General features: G+C 42.8%; 1 protein-coding gene across 6 annotated transcripts in view; it reads left to right on the forward strand.

The window, feature by feature from the left end:
• Positions 1-17,069, forward strand: part of Zzz3 (zinc finger ZZ-type containing 3) — a 69,870-nt gene that overhangs the window by 6,895 nt on the left and 45,906 nt on the right. For 5 of the 6 annotated variants that reach the window (XR_005283077.2, XM_038310896.2, XM_038310893.2 and 2 more), the window contains exon 2: positions 16,644-16,752. The gene's annotated coding sequence lies outside the window, so the exon portion shown is untranslated. Of the gene's footprint in view, positions 1-8,614; positions 8,633-16,643; positions 16,753-17,069 lie in introns of those variants that run through there. The other variant, XM_038310895.2, reaches the window with a different exon arrangement.

Genomic DNA, 17,069 nt, shown 5'->3' on the forward strand with positions numbered 1-17,069 from the left:
TATGAGCCTGTGCTTCCACAGTTAGCTGTAATATTTTCTATACTATCCAACCTTTACTCCAGACCTGTCCTCTCCTCACCCCCGAAGCCTCACACATGCTAGGCACACAAGTGCTCTACCACTTACTACACCTAACGTGAACTATCCCACTAAGTTTTGTGTTTGTTTACATTAATATTTCTTTGCTTGGGGAGATGTTTTGTTTTTTCCCTGCCCTGTTTTTTTTAAACATGTAAATACCAGTAAAGTGTGACACTCAGAAAGTTTTTTACAAATTCACAGCTGAGTGGATTTGCACGGATTGAGCAGACTGGATCTTATCACTGAGAAGCTCAGAAAGTCTTGTACCCTTCCTCTGCCTGTTAGCCATTCCTTCCTTCCCCTGGGGAACCTGTAATTTTGATGTCCAGGACCACACAATTTTGTCCATCTCAGTGTAGAATGTGTGCTTTGTTGTGCTTGGCTTCTTGTGCTAACTTTGTGAGGCCGCCTACTCTATCATCACTTCCATTTGGAGCCTGAGATGGGGATCTCAGCACCAGTTTAGACATTTCCAGGAAGTACGTTTGCTCTAATGCAGTGTAAGTAGACAGTGTATTTGAGTTTCTGTCATTGCTGCCTTGCATCAGGACTCAGCTACCCCCACTTCATTCTGTTCTCAAGACGAGTCCAGCGTCCCTGACCAGCGAGTGCCTTTTCATTACTCGGAAGCTTGCTTTACATTCTCGGAATTCCTCAGGTAGTAGAGACTCCTGGGCCAGCTTTAGGGGGTTTGCTTGTAGAATCTTCAGTTATTAAAAGACTATTGAGAGAGTCCAGTAAGAAAAAGTCCTAATTTAAATTAAAGCTGTTCTGCATTCAAAATATTTATGCACATGGTTGTATGCAGATTATAAAATCACGTTGTAAGCTGCTGTGCAAATGTGCGAGTCATGGAGACCCATGCCAAGTCAGTGTTGCTTTCAGCCTGCCTTCGGATGGAAGTGCGGCTTTGACAGCAGAAGCTGGCAGACCTTTTGTCTTCCCGTACCACTCTGCTCTCTTAAGTCATTAGGAAGGATTCATTACTGGGTTTAACTGCTGAACTCTCTCCAGCTCTGTCTGGATTTGATGGAACGTTTAGGAGAACATTGTATTACGGATACTAGAAGACAGAGTTGCTCATCAGTCTCAGTGGATGTGTGTGGTGAGTGATGAAACACTGGCCCTGAGCGAGTCATAAATGTCTTAGGGTGGGGGCCATGATGCCCAGGCTGGCTCCAAACTCGCTGTGTAGCCTCCACCTCCCAAGTGTTAGGATTCCATATGTGTATTATCTTTCTTGGCCCACAGATGTTAGTGTTGGTGAACTAGTCCCAGTGTTTCCTTTCTTGACTTGCATACTTTTCTGTTAGCCTACTTTGACCATCAATTTTTTGATTAATTTGTAACTGTAAGGCACAGGTTCTCAAGGTTTGTCATGCTTCATGAATCACTTAAAAAGGTTGGTTTGCTTTACTTTGTTTTGGAGATGGAATTTCATTATATAGTTCCAGGTGGTTCTGAATAGAAAATCTGCCCCAGCCTGCTAACTGCAGGATCATGTATACCACTGCATTGCACCCTGCTTGGTTTGAGAGTTTTTGTTGTTTTGCTTTTTGAGACTAGCCTCAAGACTAGCCTTAAGCTTGTCATCAGCCTCCTATGTGCCATGCTGAGATGACAGAACTGTGTCACCAGCCCCGCCATACTTGACTTATTCCATCTTTTAGCTCCTGGGTTCTTCGGGCTCTGCTGTCAGCAGCGAGCCTTGACTCACGCTGAGCTAGCATTTGTGACTTCGAGGAATTTCAGGACTAGCCTGAAATGAAGCAGAATTGTAGATTTCATTAAAGATGTTACAACATAGGCTTTGGCATGAGAGATAGGCCAAAAGGGTACTCAGAAGAAAGTAAGGCTTGCTGGAGTGGAGCACATGGGTGTGGGCATCTTCAAGGTGAGTTCCTGGGTTTTGTGGGATTTTGGTTGTATTGAAAATTGCTGTCTTATCACTGATATGTCCTTAAAGGTACCTAATAGAATTATAAAGTAGAAGTCTAGCCCATGGGCTTATGGGAAAGTAGAATATCTTTGCTGTTAATAGTTTTTTTTTTTTAATTTTATGTATGTGGGTACCTTGGAGGCCAAAGAGGGTGTCTGATCCCCCGAAACTGGAGTTACAGAATGCTGTGAGGTATTGTGTTGCTGCTACGAGTTCCAGGTCTCTGGAAGAGCAGCTGATACTCTTAACCTGACCTCTCTTCAGACCCTGTTGTAGACTGATCTGTAGATTCTCTGGCCCTGTCCAGGAATGGAATGAGGCCCTCCCTGGATATTCAGCCCTCCAGCTTAGTCATGGCTCCATTAGCATAAAGCATCTGTATATGAGAGATGTGTTAGCAGCCTTTATAGCAAACATTAACTGCCGGATTTGCTTCTCAGCTACTGAGAGACGCCACCTAGACTCTGGGATGGTGGACTCCTTTCTTTCCCTGTCCCTTGATTTCCCCGTCTTCTCCCGTGCTTCAGAGCAGGAGGCTTCTTAACACTAAAGAATTTAAAGAGTGTGTTTGGCATAATTTTGAGATTTTTAGTTTGTTAATTAAATAACAATACACTACTAATGAAAATCATCATAGCATTTGATAAGGTTGGTTTTTTTTTTTTGCTGGTAATTTAAAAGTTGAAAAGAATTGGGACTGGAGAAATGTCTCTGAGGTTGAGAGTTGTTGCTCTTGCTGAGGACCAGTGTTCAGTTCCTGTCACCCATGTGGTTCACCGTCATCTGGAACCATACATTTCCAGGGTACCTGACACCTTCTGACCTCTACAGGCATCAGGCACAATACTCATGCTTATAAAATGAACAAAGCTTTTGTAAAAATTATTTTCTCTACTTTTAAGTGTGTGTATTTTGCCTGCATGTATGTGTGTGCGTCATGTGCATGCAATGGCTGCAGACACCGGAAGAGGGCATCAGATGCCCTGAGGCTGGAGTCCCAGATGGATGTGAGCTGTCTGAGTGTTCAGGAAGTACAGCAAGTGCTCTTATACTGCTGAGACATCGCTTCAGCCCCAAATAAAGCTTTCAAAAGAGTTTAAAAGAGTTGCTGGTATAGCATGGGTTCTGGTCACTGGTGGGTGGAGAGCAGTGAGAGATCTGGAATGGGTCATTACTGAGCACCTGTTTGTGGGCAGGTGTGCCCTTTGTAGTCATGCTCTTGGGTGGTATAATGTAGAGAGCATTATTAGCCCTGTAAGTTGAAGCAAATTCCTTTATCTCTAATCTGTATTTTCCTTAGAAATAAACCTAGCACATTCTAGTTGGAATCTATAAAGCAAAGGCTTGTGAGTACTGCTGGTTCTTACTGATGTAGAAGTGGGCAGCCAGGGTTTGTCACACGGTGACACGTGTCACTCCTAAGCCTATGTTTTTCCATGACTCGCAGCTATTAACTGAAGTGTTTCAGTTAATAAGTAGTGGCTGGCTGTGTCAGCTTGGAGTTTTAGTTATAGTTTTCAGAAAGTTCAGAACAAAGATAGGCAATGATTATGACCAGTGTTAGTTGTTAGTACTGACGGATAACTCTTACTAGTTCAGTGTCACTGAAATGACAGCAGGTTCTATTGAGTTTAGAAAGCTGTGTGAGCAGTCTGAAGAAGTTACACCTTGGGTGGCGCTACATGTCTTTGGTCCCAGCACTTGGGAGGCAGGGACAGGTAGATCTCTTCAGTTGGAGGCCAGCCACATCTACATAAGGAGTTCCAGGCAAGCCAGGGTTACAAAATGATCCACAGAAACAGATAATAGCACAAAACAGCACTTCCCTCCTTGAGCAAATGAAGTATCAGGCTGGACCAGTAGGAGTCCATGCTGGCGGTCTATATTTGTAGTGCTGACTCTGCTCTGAAAGCTGTTTTAGGAGAGGTGAGCTTGGGGGAGAACTGGAGCCATGACTCAGGCTTCTTCCAGTTTTGAGTACATGGCCACAGGTAACACCATATGGCATCAGAGGACACATAGAATTAAGAACGGGAAATTGTAATAAGCAGATTTGTTTTGTTGTTTCTATTACCTTGTTTAATTAAGGGAGGATTTTTGATGTGTCAAAAGGAGAGGAGGAACTATTGAGGGAGTGAGAAGGGAAGGAAGACCTGCTAGGAGCTAATAAAGAATTTGTGGAACAATTGTTTGCATAGAGCAGATTAAGAGTCAGGATACTGCTAGCTGTTTTCCATAGGCAATATCGTTTTTAAAAGTCCCATTAAAATGAACAAAATCAAGGGACTGGAGTGAGGTCTTAGTGCTTAAGAGCACCCACTGATCTTGATCTGACTCAAGTTCCCAACACCGATGTTAGGTGATTCACAACTGTCTGCAGCTCTGGCTTCCAGAGCGTTGATGCCTCTGACCTCTTCAGGCATCTGGATTCATGTACACATTACCCCCTTACCCCCACAGGTTTGTCTTTGAGGTGGGGTCTCTCTGTGTAGCCCCAGCTATCCTGGAACTAACCATGTAGACCAGGCTAGCCTCAAACTCAAAAGAGATCTGCCTTGTCCACCTTAGTATTGCTGGGATTATGTATCTCTATGCCTAGCCTACCCTAAGGTTTTGTGATCCTGACATTTTTGGACAGTTTTAAATCATTAATTTTCTTGATTTCCTTTAATTTGTGTTTGCGAGCTTTGCTTGTGGCAAGACTGAGGTTATCGATACTGATACTTTCTGTCCTAGTCTCTGTATACTCAGATGTTCTACCTTCTCATATTCTCTGTTATATTTGGCTTCCTATTTTAAAATATTTTTTAATTATTTAAATTAGGTCAAAACATGAAAGAGAATGCCTTGTGATTTAAGAATGCCTGTAAATTGAACAGACGCGGACAGTCTTGAGTGTATATTCCGTGTGTGCACAATGTGCATAGGAGGCAGAGGTTGACATCAGCTGTCTTCATGGTCACTTTCCACGTACTTATTACATTTTTTGAGATACGTTCTTCTCTGGACCCGGAATTCACCTCTTAAACTATATTGACTGGCCAGAAAGCCTCCTGTCTCTGCCTCATTAGTGCTGGGCTTGCCAGCATGTGCCAGCATGCCGACCTTCTGTGTGGGTGCTAGAATTGGACTTAGATCTTCGTTTGCTTAGCAGGCACTTTACTGAGTGTCTTCTCAGCCTCCTGAGTGCCCTTCTAGATGCAAGACTTTTGTGACTTACACTTGTGATAATTTCTGAGTTATTTTGCTTTTTAAATCAAATGCCATTGGGAAATGCCTTCTTTTTTTTCCCTGACAGGTCAATTGTCAGAAAATAGAGATTTATCTTATACCTTAAACAATCTTTAAGTCCCTTTATAGACAGCTTTGAATGTTTATTTGGGGTTTTGTTGGAGGAGGCCGCTAGTTAGTTTCTGATCCCTTTGTCCTGAAATAATAACACAGAAACTGTATTAATTAAATCACTTCTTGGCCCATTAGCTCTATCTTCTTATTTCTTAACCCATTTCTATTAATCTGTGTATTGCCACGTAGCTGTGGCTTACCGGCTAAAGTTCCAGCGACTGTCTCCAGCAGCAGGGCTACATGGTTTCTGTCTGACTCCGCCTTCTTTCTTCCCATGTTCAGCTTAGTTTCCCCATCTACCTCCATTCCCTACGCAGGCCCAAGACAGTTTCTTTATTAACCAATGGTATTCACAGCATTCAGAGGAGAATCCCACATCAGGGTTTCTGTGCCATTATTAACTGTATCATGTCCTGAGCGTGTTTTAAAGTGACTGAGGTGTATGTGTCTCAGTGAATTGGCCCTCCGCTCTGTTCCTACACTGCACACGTACAGAGAGCTGAAGTGCTGTCTAGTGTGCGAATATGAGATTACGATGAGAATCACGTTAGTGAACTTTATTCAGGTATGAGTTTTATGGCTACCGCCTGTGTTCAGTGTTAATGAATGAGTCAGCAACGTTAAATAAGGTATCTTTAAATAGAAATCCACATAAAGTAAGGATGTATGTTGATAGGTTAATGGATGTATTGACTAAAGGTTGGCAGGAATTTAATATTGTTTCATTAACTACCATCTTACTTAAGTCAAGAGACTAAAACAAAACCATAGGATGGGGGACTTAAACACCCCCCCACCCCATATCTTGAGGCTGAGAACTCCAGCATCAAGGCCTAGAGAGACTCAGGTACAGACCTACTTCATGGTTTATCCCTACTGACCTCTCCAGGTCCTAACTACCTGAGGGCATGAAGCTGACTAACCCTAGTCAAAGGAAAGGTGACTCCAGAGAAGAGGAATTCAATTTTGATCAATTATCTGTATTACCTGATTGGTTGGCTTGTCTCTTAAACCTTCTAGAAGATAAGCTAGTAGGCTTATAGAGTTTCCAGGCCTATGGCTGACTGTTCAGTCCTTGCACTCCTGGATAGTAGATGGCTGTTTTCTGTATTAGTAGAGATAGGGAATGAGTCTTCAGAGGACACTGACTTCAGTTTATGTCTTTGTTTAAATTGTTTAGTCCTCGCTTTATCCTTGTACTGGGCTTTGCTCAGAATCTTCACCGCAGTGGTATAAAGTGTTCCTGATGCACCTCCAGCCACTGGGAGGAAGTCAGCACAGACTGTGCCCAGACGATGTGCGTTCTTCTGGGAAAGGCCTTATTGTGCACCTGCAAACTCAGAACAGCTTTGTTGTCTGCTTACGACCTTGAGCTTACAAGATCAAGCCAGTTAGTTCAGGAGCCTCCAGCCCTAACTAAGGAGCTAGACGGAGTTAATGGCTTCTGGGGGAGAGCTAGTTTCTATGTGGGTGTGGCTCCTGCTAGATTGAGCACGTCCCAGAGTTGGTTCCTGTACTCAGAAGCTACGCACCACAGAAATTTAAGTTGGTGGGTCGGTCCCTAAATTAAAAAGACAAACCTGGAGGTAGGTAGGGAGGTGGGGGTAGACCTGGGAGGGGTTAAGGGAAGGAGTTCATACATTGTGTGAAATTTTTTAAAAAATATTTGTAAGATGATAATGCAATTATACTTTAATTTAAAAACATTAAATAATATGTAAAAGTAACAACTATACCACTCCCAAGACTCTGCTGCTCCTTCAGTAGTTAAATAATGTTTTCTAGTCTAAAATGGGAGTAATGAAAGTCTGAAAAGTGATGTTTTGTGTTTTGTTTCATTTTTGACATGGGCTTTCACTATGTAACTCTAGCTGGTCTTGAACTCACAGAGATCTGTTGTCCTTCACTTCCCAAGTGCTGGGATTAAATTCATGTGCCACCATGCCCAGCCAACCATAGATTTTTGACGGCTTTAAAAAATGAATATAGTATCTAGCTGTCATACATAGTTCATACTAACAGTTATTGCATACACTTAGTAATTTGTGCTATAGTGCTTTTGCTCCTTGGTATAATTTATCTTATTTAGTACTCAGGGCAATTGTATGTAATAGTGTTTTCCTTGCCTTAAACCAGTGATTCTCAACCACAGGTTCCCTTAAAACACAGGTCACAACGCCTTTTGGGGGTCAAATGATCCTTTCTCTGGGATTGCATATCAGATATACTGCATATCAGATATTTACATTACATTCTTAATAGTAGCAAAATTATGGTTATGAAGGAGCAGCAAAATCATTTTATGGCTGGGGATTACTACAACGTGAGGAACTGTATTAAAGGGTCACAGCATTAGGAAGATTGAGAACCACTGCCTTAAATGAATGAGGAAAATAGGGGCTGGAGGTGGCTCGCAAACGAATATGACACTCTTCTGACCCAGTGTAGCCCAGAGTAAGGAGCTTACCCAGCGTGCACAAAGCCCTAATTCAGTCCTCAGCAACTGTAAAAACCAAATTTGTCTACAGTCAAAATTTCTGTATTGACACAAAACAAAACAAAAAGCTAAGCTCCATACTACTGTTCCCAAGTTTACCCTTTTCAGCATCTCCCAGAATTCAATAACAAGTAGCATTTGATTACAGGTACCATTCACTGACTTGTCTGTCTCTTCCCGTGAGTGACAGGCCTTCCTGAGCTCGCATTTCTGCTTTAATACCCACTGGCACCAAGATCACAGACACCCGCTTCAGCTCTCTCAGCACTGACACAAATGCTCATGGAGAAGAAGAAAGACATAGAGGGCAGTCAGCGCACAGTGTATGATAAATGTTAAGTGCTGTTCCGAGTGCTCCTTTTTTCTTTTTTTTAAAATTGTGCGTGTGACCATATATCATTGTATGTCATGGTATATGGTCTTTCTTTTCACCGTTTGTGTCCCAAGGGGCAAACTCAGGTTATCAGGTGATGGCAAGCACCTTTACTCACTGAGCCACCTCATCAGTATTTATTGAGACAGACAAACTATAGATTAGTCTGGACTACCCTCAGAGTCCTAGTAATGATCCTGCCTCAGCCCCCTGCAATGCTAGGATGACAGGCTTGGAACCCAACTGCATCTAACGTGTTAAGCTGTTAAAGTTCATTTGTTGATTGATACTTGGGTATTTGAGTAATGCGAGACCCTGTGTCCTCTGTTGTAGAGCTTTCTAGAAGGAATCTGAGGAGGAGGTGCCATATAATGACCATAGAGAAAGCAGCACTGTGGTAAGGGGAGAAACTTGCTACAGAAAGTAATCTGGGTATGGTTAAAGGCTATGCCATCATGTGGGGAGCGGAAACCACAGGAAGGTGGTGGAGTGTTTTCTGGTGTTTGAGAGACTAAGTGAACTCAGACTGAAGTCTCCAGCCCTACAACGTTAAACCCATCTCTGTGTCTTGGGTTACTTGCTCTCTGATCTTGAACCTTGATTGAGTTAACCTCTCATTGTGACTCAGCAGTGAACTGAGAGGTCTAATAGTAATTGCAATGGGTCCTAAATGAGATATAGGGTGCATATGTATATTTTTTTTCTTTGTTTTGTTTTTATTTTTTATTTTTTTTAAATATTTATTTATTTATTTATTATGTATACAATATTCTGTCTGTGTGTATGCCTGCACGCCAGAAGAGGGCACCAGACCCCATTAGAGATGGTTGTGAGCCACCATGTGGTTGCTGGGAATCGAACTCAGAACCTTTGGAAGAGTAGGCAATGCTCTTAACCTCTGAGCCATCTCTCTAGCCCCTTGTTTTTATTTTTTAAGATAGGGTTTCTCTGTGTAGCTTTGGAGCCAGTCCTGGCACTAGCTCTGTAGACCAGACTGACGTCAAACTCTCAGAGATCTGCCTGCCTCTGCCTCCCAAGTGCTGGGATTAAAGGTGTGCGCCACCACCGCCCGGCAATAATAAATTATTTTAAAAAACATTTTGGAGTGGGGTGGATGCCACAGTTGTGGAGATCAGAGGAGAACCACTTTCCCTCCTGCCAGTATGTGGGATGCAGGCAAGCACCTTTCCTGCTGAGACATCTCACTGACCCTGGCCCTTCTGTGTTAAGTGCTTGATACGTATCAGGAAACAATAATATTTGTTGTTATGAAATGGAAAAAAGTAGGATGAGATTTACTTAGGTACATCGGTTGGTTGTATGTGGGATGTTAAGGCAGTTGTGTAGAGAAAACCACAGAAATAAACCACCTAGGGTAAATAGGAGTGTGGAATAGTAAAAGCCTGGAAAATAGGATAGTTTGCTTGAGATGGGAGACATTGGCCAGTAAATGGCAGTGGTAGACTGAAAAGGTTTCATAGGGCCCTTGGAAAGGGCTTTGTCAAGTCGGGCATGGTGGCACATGACTTTCCAAAGGTGGAATTGTGATTTCCAGGCTAGCCAGGACTACATAGTGAGATACTGTCTCTAAAACAAAGCAGAAAGGACCTTGCCTCAGTTTCCCCAGAGTTTAAAGTGCTGATGGCGTGAGTACACAGACTCTTCCCATTGTGGGGAGGAGAGATTTGAAGTCTAGGCTCAGGTAAGAACAATCACAACCTGTGTGGGAACAGAGTTAAAGGAATGTGAGATTCTTTACATCCCACTAGCGTAGTCTGATGAGTAACTGTAAAATGCCTCCCCAGGAAAGGAGGAGACTGAGAAGTACAGCAAAAGATGGCAACAGAGGCCTGAAGGAGAATGTTTGTCTCTGGAGAACTGACCTTTGAGAGAAAGCAGATTTAATTATTTTCTTCAGAAGCTGGGCATGGTGACATCGTTCAGGAGACAAGGAAAGAAGAACTAAGTTTGAGGCCAGCCTGGGTTACCTAGGGAGACTCTATCTCAAGCCAGAACAGTGGTTCTCTTCACTTTGTGGCCGGCGTTAGCTTGGGTAGTTAGGTCTGTGTATGGTGTTCAGTAGGCTGGGTGACGGGAAAAAGAATGGAAAGGTTACTTTGGGCTGCTAGATGGGTCAGCCGGAGAAGGCCCCTGCTTCCAGCTTGACGTTTTAGTTGGACCCTGGTCCCGTGTGGTGGAAGAGGATACAGCATGTTGGCGCCCACACATTTGCAGCAGTCAGTCTTCACCACATGCTCCTTTGCAGGGCTTCCGTTGGGAACGGAGGGCGCTCTGCAATGCCACCCTTAATTAGGAAGGTTCTAGAACTGAAGGGAGGCGGTGCTTGGCGTGTGAATGGAATTTGGAGTTTGATACTGGCAGGAAGTTTGCTATATGGATCTGAAGCTCCGAAAGGAAGTGTACAGCTGAGACTTAGACTTAGGCGAGCCTTCAACAAAGGGAATCATGGTGCGGTTGTGAGAGTAGACCCTGGAAGAGCATTGACCAGTAGGAGTGTTAGCTTCCAGTCTCGGAGCTGCTCTCCTGCGCATTGTGAGTTCTCTTAGGCTTGTCTTTCACATCTAAAGTGAAGTGGGTAATTTCCTAGCTCTCCCACTGAAAACTTGGCCAGTGCTTCTGCTGTGGCAGTAATGAGCTTATAAGCCATCTATAATTTTTATTTTTTTTCTACTCTTTGGTGGGTACAGTTTGTTTCCCAGATCACAATCTGAATGAATACTTTAAAACTGAATTGAGTTACTATTTTTTTTTTTTTTCCAGAGACAGGGTTTCTCTGTAGCTCTGGCTGTCCTGGAGCTCACTCTGTAGACCAGGCTGGCCTCAAGCTCACAGAGATCCTCCTGCCTCTGCCTCCCTGAGTGCTGGGATTAAAGGCGTGCATCACCACTGCCTAACTCATTTTGCTGTTTTTTTTTGATCCGAAGTTTCCCAGTGGCTTCTGTCCTACTCAGGAAATCCCAAGTCCTTACTGTGCCCAGCAAACTATGCCTGCTTTTAGTTAAAGAATTGACTCGCGAGAGGGAACTCCTTGGCATGGTGTTACTCTTCAGTCATCTGTTGTCTTTCTATTGTTGTTATTACTATTGTTGTTATTTGTAGAGACCTTCTCAAGCCAAAACAGCATATTTTTATGCAGTTTATGATAGAACAGCATACAGAGTGTCTACCAGAAGTGTCTGGTAATATATATCTTGTTTGCTTATATTTCAGTATAAGCTTTGTGAAAGCCTGGGATTTTTGCCTTTGTAATTGCAAAGCCCAAACCACCACCAAGAACATAGCTGGCCCTAGTTAGTTTGTTTTGTTGAATGGATGTGAGTGAGTGACAAAATTAAATCATGGCATTTTTCTACTTAAAACTTGTTATTCCTTCAGTCATGTTTTGTATTGTGCTATATTATTGTATTATTTCTTTCCTGTTAGGCATGAGTCTGAGTTTATACAGGAGCCAATATAATCTTTGAAAAGTATTTATTAGATTGTGATCTTTCTAATTCTGTAATAGAATTAACATTTGGGAAATGAAGAAACGTGTCAAATACAGAATAGATTTCTGCCATAGCCTACAAGGCTAGTTTAGAACCTGGCTGACTGAAAATTTATTCCACGATTCTTTACTCTTGCCACTGGGTTCCAGTCGTCTTGGCATCACTCTTAAGTGCCTGAGCTTAGTGCAGGGCTTCTGTTTATATTGTTCCACTGCTCCAAACAACTTCTGAGATCTCATTATTATATAACTGTACTGACCTTGAACTCTTACTCTCCTGCCTCAGTCTGACTGCTGGGACTATGGGCATATGTCACCATACTTGGCTTTGTGTGCTTTTCTTTATATACACCTGTGTTTCATATAAAAATTGAAATTATAAAAATTACAAAAATATATTACACTTAGATTAAATTCCACCTTTGTAGAACTATAAACCTCCCTCTCTCTGTATTTCATTAGGTGATTCTGATACTTAGCTGTGCTTGAAAACCTGGTTCTCTGGGTGGTGGTGGCGCACGCCTTTAATCCCAGCACTTGGGAGGCAGAGGCACGCGGATCTCTGTGAGTTCGAGGCCAGCCTGGTCTACAAGAGCTAGTTCCAGGACAGGCTCCAAACACAGAGAAACCCTGACTCTAAACAAAGATTTGGAAAAAGTTTTAGGAGAGGGACATGGGCAGGTGTGTGTCTCATGCTGCCTCCCTCCTTGGCAAACGGCGTCCAGGACCACATGTAAAGCAGTTCTCTTCATTCTTTGTTGATGCGGTAAATACTCCTACTGCATAGCTTCAGGGGAAAGGGGTGACTTTAGCTCACGGTTTTAGGGTACAGCCCATCATGGTAGGGCAAGTTAAGGCATCTGGATCTTAGAGCAGGTGGTGACGTGTCCCCAGCCACACAGAGAGAGCAATGACCACATTCATGCCACCGCTCAGCATGCTTTCTCTACTTTCTGTAGCCTAGGGTCTCCAGCCTAGGATGTGGCCCATCTATCTTGAGCTAATACAAGGTAATCCTCCACAGACAGCTCAGTCCTGTCCCCAGGTGACTCTAGAGTTTAACAGATTCACAGGCAGCACTGGTGATGTTCCGTGATTCACGCGAGTGATGACGAAGACCTGCATATGAAAATGACCATGGTGGCTGTTACAGAAGAGAAACAATTGGAGAGTACATTGTGTATTTGACGGCATGAAGGTTTCTGTTGTCCCTTTCAGTGTGAGTGGCTGTGGTCTAGAAATAGTCTTTCGAACACTCTCAGTTGGGTCCTGGACACTGTGAAGTTTCAGAGGAAGCTTGAATCAGGATTAATTAAAAACTCAGGGTCAGAAATTGGGGTTCAACCTGACGATCTGAAAAGCAAAACAGCCAGTCACTGGCTCTTACCTTGACTTCAGTCTGAAATGGCGATCCTACCTCCTGGAATCTTAGAAGGAGGCTGCGCCTAAGAGCTGTCTTTCCCATTTTATAATCCTCTCTCGGGCTGGGATTAAAGGCATGCACTGCCCAGTTTCTATGGCAACTAGTGTGACTACTGGGATTAAAGGTGCGTGTCATTATGGCTACTGGTGTATGTTACCGTAATCTGGTCTGTAAGGCTGACCAGTGGGACTGTTTTACTTTCAAATCTTCTGGCAGTCTTTATTTCGTACAGAAGCTGGCGCAAAGTATGACCATCATTCTGAGATGATGTGTGGCCTGCATTGAGATGTCCTCAAGTAGAATGAAGCTTTGTACACTACTAGTGTCTAGACCTGACTCACAAAAGCGCTCCACAGTAGTTCCCTGAGGTGGAGGCAGGTGGTATGTCCGCAGTTTACAGATGAAGAAATGAATGTAGGCAAAGTGACTAGCAGTGACAGAAAATGAAACATCTCTCTGCTTCTGGGTCTGATATTCCTCTCTGCTGAACCGTATTTCTGGACCTATAAAGGAATCCTACTTAACCTGTGGCTTTGAACTCCAGGGAACCAGGAGAGTAGGCTTTTTTAGGTCAGGCTTTTTTTAATACCAAGTAGTAATTTTTTTTAAATGGGAAGTGACTATGAAAGAATGCCTAAGAAAAATGTTTAAAAATATCTTTGACCATTATTCTATGCTTTTTACAGTTGACTGTATAAAAATCATACTATGTATTTACTATTTTTACTTAGAATAAGTAGAGAATCAGGTATTAAAAATGAGTCTATAGTACAACCTTTTGAGTTTCTCCCCCCAAGCCTTTAACAACACAATATTGCAGTATCTTGCAACTCAAGTTATTAGTTTAGCCTGGATTTTGCGGTTTATCTTTAATAGTGTTTGTGCTTATCCCTGTGCTTTATGACCAGAGCCAGTATTTTTAGGGAAGTTGCTGTAGCCTTTTTGAAGGACTTGTGTATCATGAGCACAGTAGTTCTAGTGTTCATGGCAAGTAGTGGAGAAGAGAATTCTTTGCAGTGAAGATTGGTTTTTAGATTTGCTTGAATAGCCCATGAATTTATTAGTACAGGCAAACAACCGGAGCTTTGTAGCAAGGATCGAATAAAATAAGGCTTTAAGAACAGGGCTTACATAGCTTGTTTCTATTTTGTGCATTTAAAAGACAAATAGCTAATTTTTAAGTGCCTAGAACTTATTACTAAAAGAATTCAAATGGAAAATGTCATTGTAACTCAAAAGTATTTTATTTGCTTCAGTAATGCAACATTTTGTGTGTGTGTGTGTGTTTGTGTGGAATGCCTGACTTTGAAATCAATGAGAAGAAAGGAAGGGTATCACGAAGGTGAATGAGTGTTCCTTTAGTTTTAAAAACAAGGTCTCTTGTAGCTTAGGCTGTCTTACTCTCCTGTCTTTACCTAGGATTACAAGTGTGTGCCACCAAACCTGGTTTGACAATTCTGTTATCCACAAAACAGGTGCATGGTTACCTACATTTTTTTCTATATAGCTCTTTGACTTTTCTATCATGTGGGGATTTGGAATGACATTGTAGGCATCTTTCTTTGGTATGTATGAAATAAGCATAAGTCACACACAGACACACTGATACAATGATTGAAATGACTTAAGATTTTGCTTTTGAAGTGCAATGTTTACCAGGATTCCTGCTGCTCTGCCTCCTAAGTAGGCGCTCACTACTGAGTGTGGTAACTTAGTTCGTATTCAAGAAAGGTTTGTATAGCTGCATTTTAGGGGTGTTTTTTTGTTTGAGGGTGCTGAGATTTGACTTCAGGGTTCCACACCTGCTAAGTCCATATTTTGCCATTGAACTTCTTTAGCCCCTTAAATTATTTTGAGAGAGGACTTCATTGTGTCCAGGGTGCCAGGATCTATGTATTCTTTGCCTAATTAGACCTCCAGTGCTGGGTATAGTCAGCTACCACACACTCAGCTTCACCTTGTTTTGTCATTAATTTCCTGTTTATTCTGATAGATTACTTTTGTAGAGGGTGTAGTCTATGGTAAGGCTGCTATAATAGAACCATGTGTACACATGTGCATGTGTGCTTAGCGTGTGTATGTGTGTGATGCCTCACATTAGACCTAGGGTCTCCTGCATGGTAGGCAAGTGCTCTGCTCCTGTCCTGAACAGCACCCAAACTGGGTAGGCCTGAACAGCTGGCAAGAATTTTCAGGTTATATTTAAGAGAAACTCAAGACACCCCCTACCCCCGCCCCACTTCATTTCTTTGTGGCCAGCATTAGATGTCTTCTTCACTTGCCATTGGCCTTATTGAGTCACTCACTGGACCTGGAGCCTTACCAGACTGGCAGGCTTGCAGGCCATCAACACCATCCATCTCCCTGTCTCTTGACGCTCCAGCCCCAGGTCCTCTGTCTGTGTGGCAGCATGGTATAACAGTGCCATCCTCCTGGCCCATCACGCCATTCTTTTTTTTTTTTCACATTTATTGTGTGTTTTTTCATACTTTCACCTGCTCAGCCATCTTGCTGGCCCCTGTCAGGTTCTAAGTATCATGGATTTCTTCTTTTTTTCCTTATTTTTAAGATTTTTTTTTTTAGTAAATTTTTTTACTAAATGGTTTCCATTCCCTTCTCTCCTCCCATTCCCACCCCCCAAATGGTCCTGTGTCTCATCCATTGCTGTAAATTTTTTCCTTTTTTTTTTTTTTGAGTCTGGGTTTTGTTAAGGTGTGTTACTTTTGTTTATGTTGTATTTGTTTTTAATTCTGTAATGCTGTGATTCTTTGCCTGTCTAAAATACCTGATGGTCTAATATAATAAAGATCTGAACGGCCAATAGCGAGGCAGGAGCAAGGGTAGGCAGAGCTGGCAGGCAGAAGATATAGAAGGAGAAATCTGGGAGATTTTCAGTGTAGTAGCGCAAGGAGGAGGAGGACATCACAGTCCAGCCATCCAGCGACACAGCAGTCCACGGAGTAAGAGTAAGATTAACAGAAGAGAGCAGAAAAGCTCAGGCGGAAGGGTAGGCAGGGTAATAGAAGTTAAGTAAAAGCTGTCAAGCAACAAGCCAAGCTGAGGCCGGGCAGTTATAAGGAAGAGTAAGCCTCTGTGTGTGATTCTTTTGGAGCTGAGTGGCGGGCTCCTCAAAAGAGTAAAAACATAATACTACAGGGTTTCTTTCTCTGTGTAAATATCATAAAACACCAGAAGGTGCTTTCTTATTAATGTCTGATTGATAATGAACTTCAAAAATGAGATATGTCTTTAAGGCCCTCTGCTTTGCAGGAGTTTAAATTGGGAATACTTGATCTTGGGTAAGTGTGTAAGAGTGTTAGCAGATGCTCTGGCTCTGGTGATGTGTGTCATGGTAAATAGAGGGAATCAGTTAAGGAACTCGGGATGGTGTGTGCTATGTGTATCTTGAGATGTTTGTTATCCACAAGTCTGTAAATAGTGACATCATAGTGACCGTCTTGTGATTTCCCTTCACAGATAACAAGCTGTGCTAGTACAGCCGTATAAATACTTCCTGGAGTCTCTGTAACGTGGACATGAGCAGTGATGACACGTAAACGCAGTACTGGGCGGAACCCTTCCCCAGGTGAGAAAAGAATGCACTCTTCCCGAAGGCTTGTGAGATGGAAGGCATTGGCTGGTGTGGTTTTGGTGTGTCAGGCTTGCAGTGTGCACAAGAGCCTGTCGCACATGAGAAGTCAGCTGTATTCCTGATTGGCAAGTACGGTGAGGGATGCTCTGTAGTGAGCCCTCCTGAGAAATGACTCGCCGTGTGGCTGCGATTTCAGAGTGCTGTGGCCTTCAGTGTCCTGATGGTGGCTGCCACATTGTGGACTGTCTGCTCTGTGTTCTGATGGACTTCTGGGGGAGGGCAGGGAAGTCGTGAGTTGAAGTCTTTAGTAT

Source organism: Arvicola amphibius, chromosome 14, assembly GCF_903992535.2.
Source record: "Arvicola amphibius chromosome 14, mArvAmp1.2, whole genome shotgun sequence".
In the NCBI taxonomy this organism is placed as follows: Eukaryota; Metazoa; Chordata; class Mammalia; order Rodentia; family Cricetidae; genus Arvicola; species Arvicola amphibius.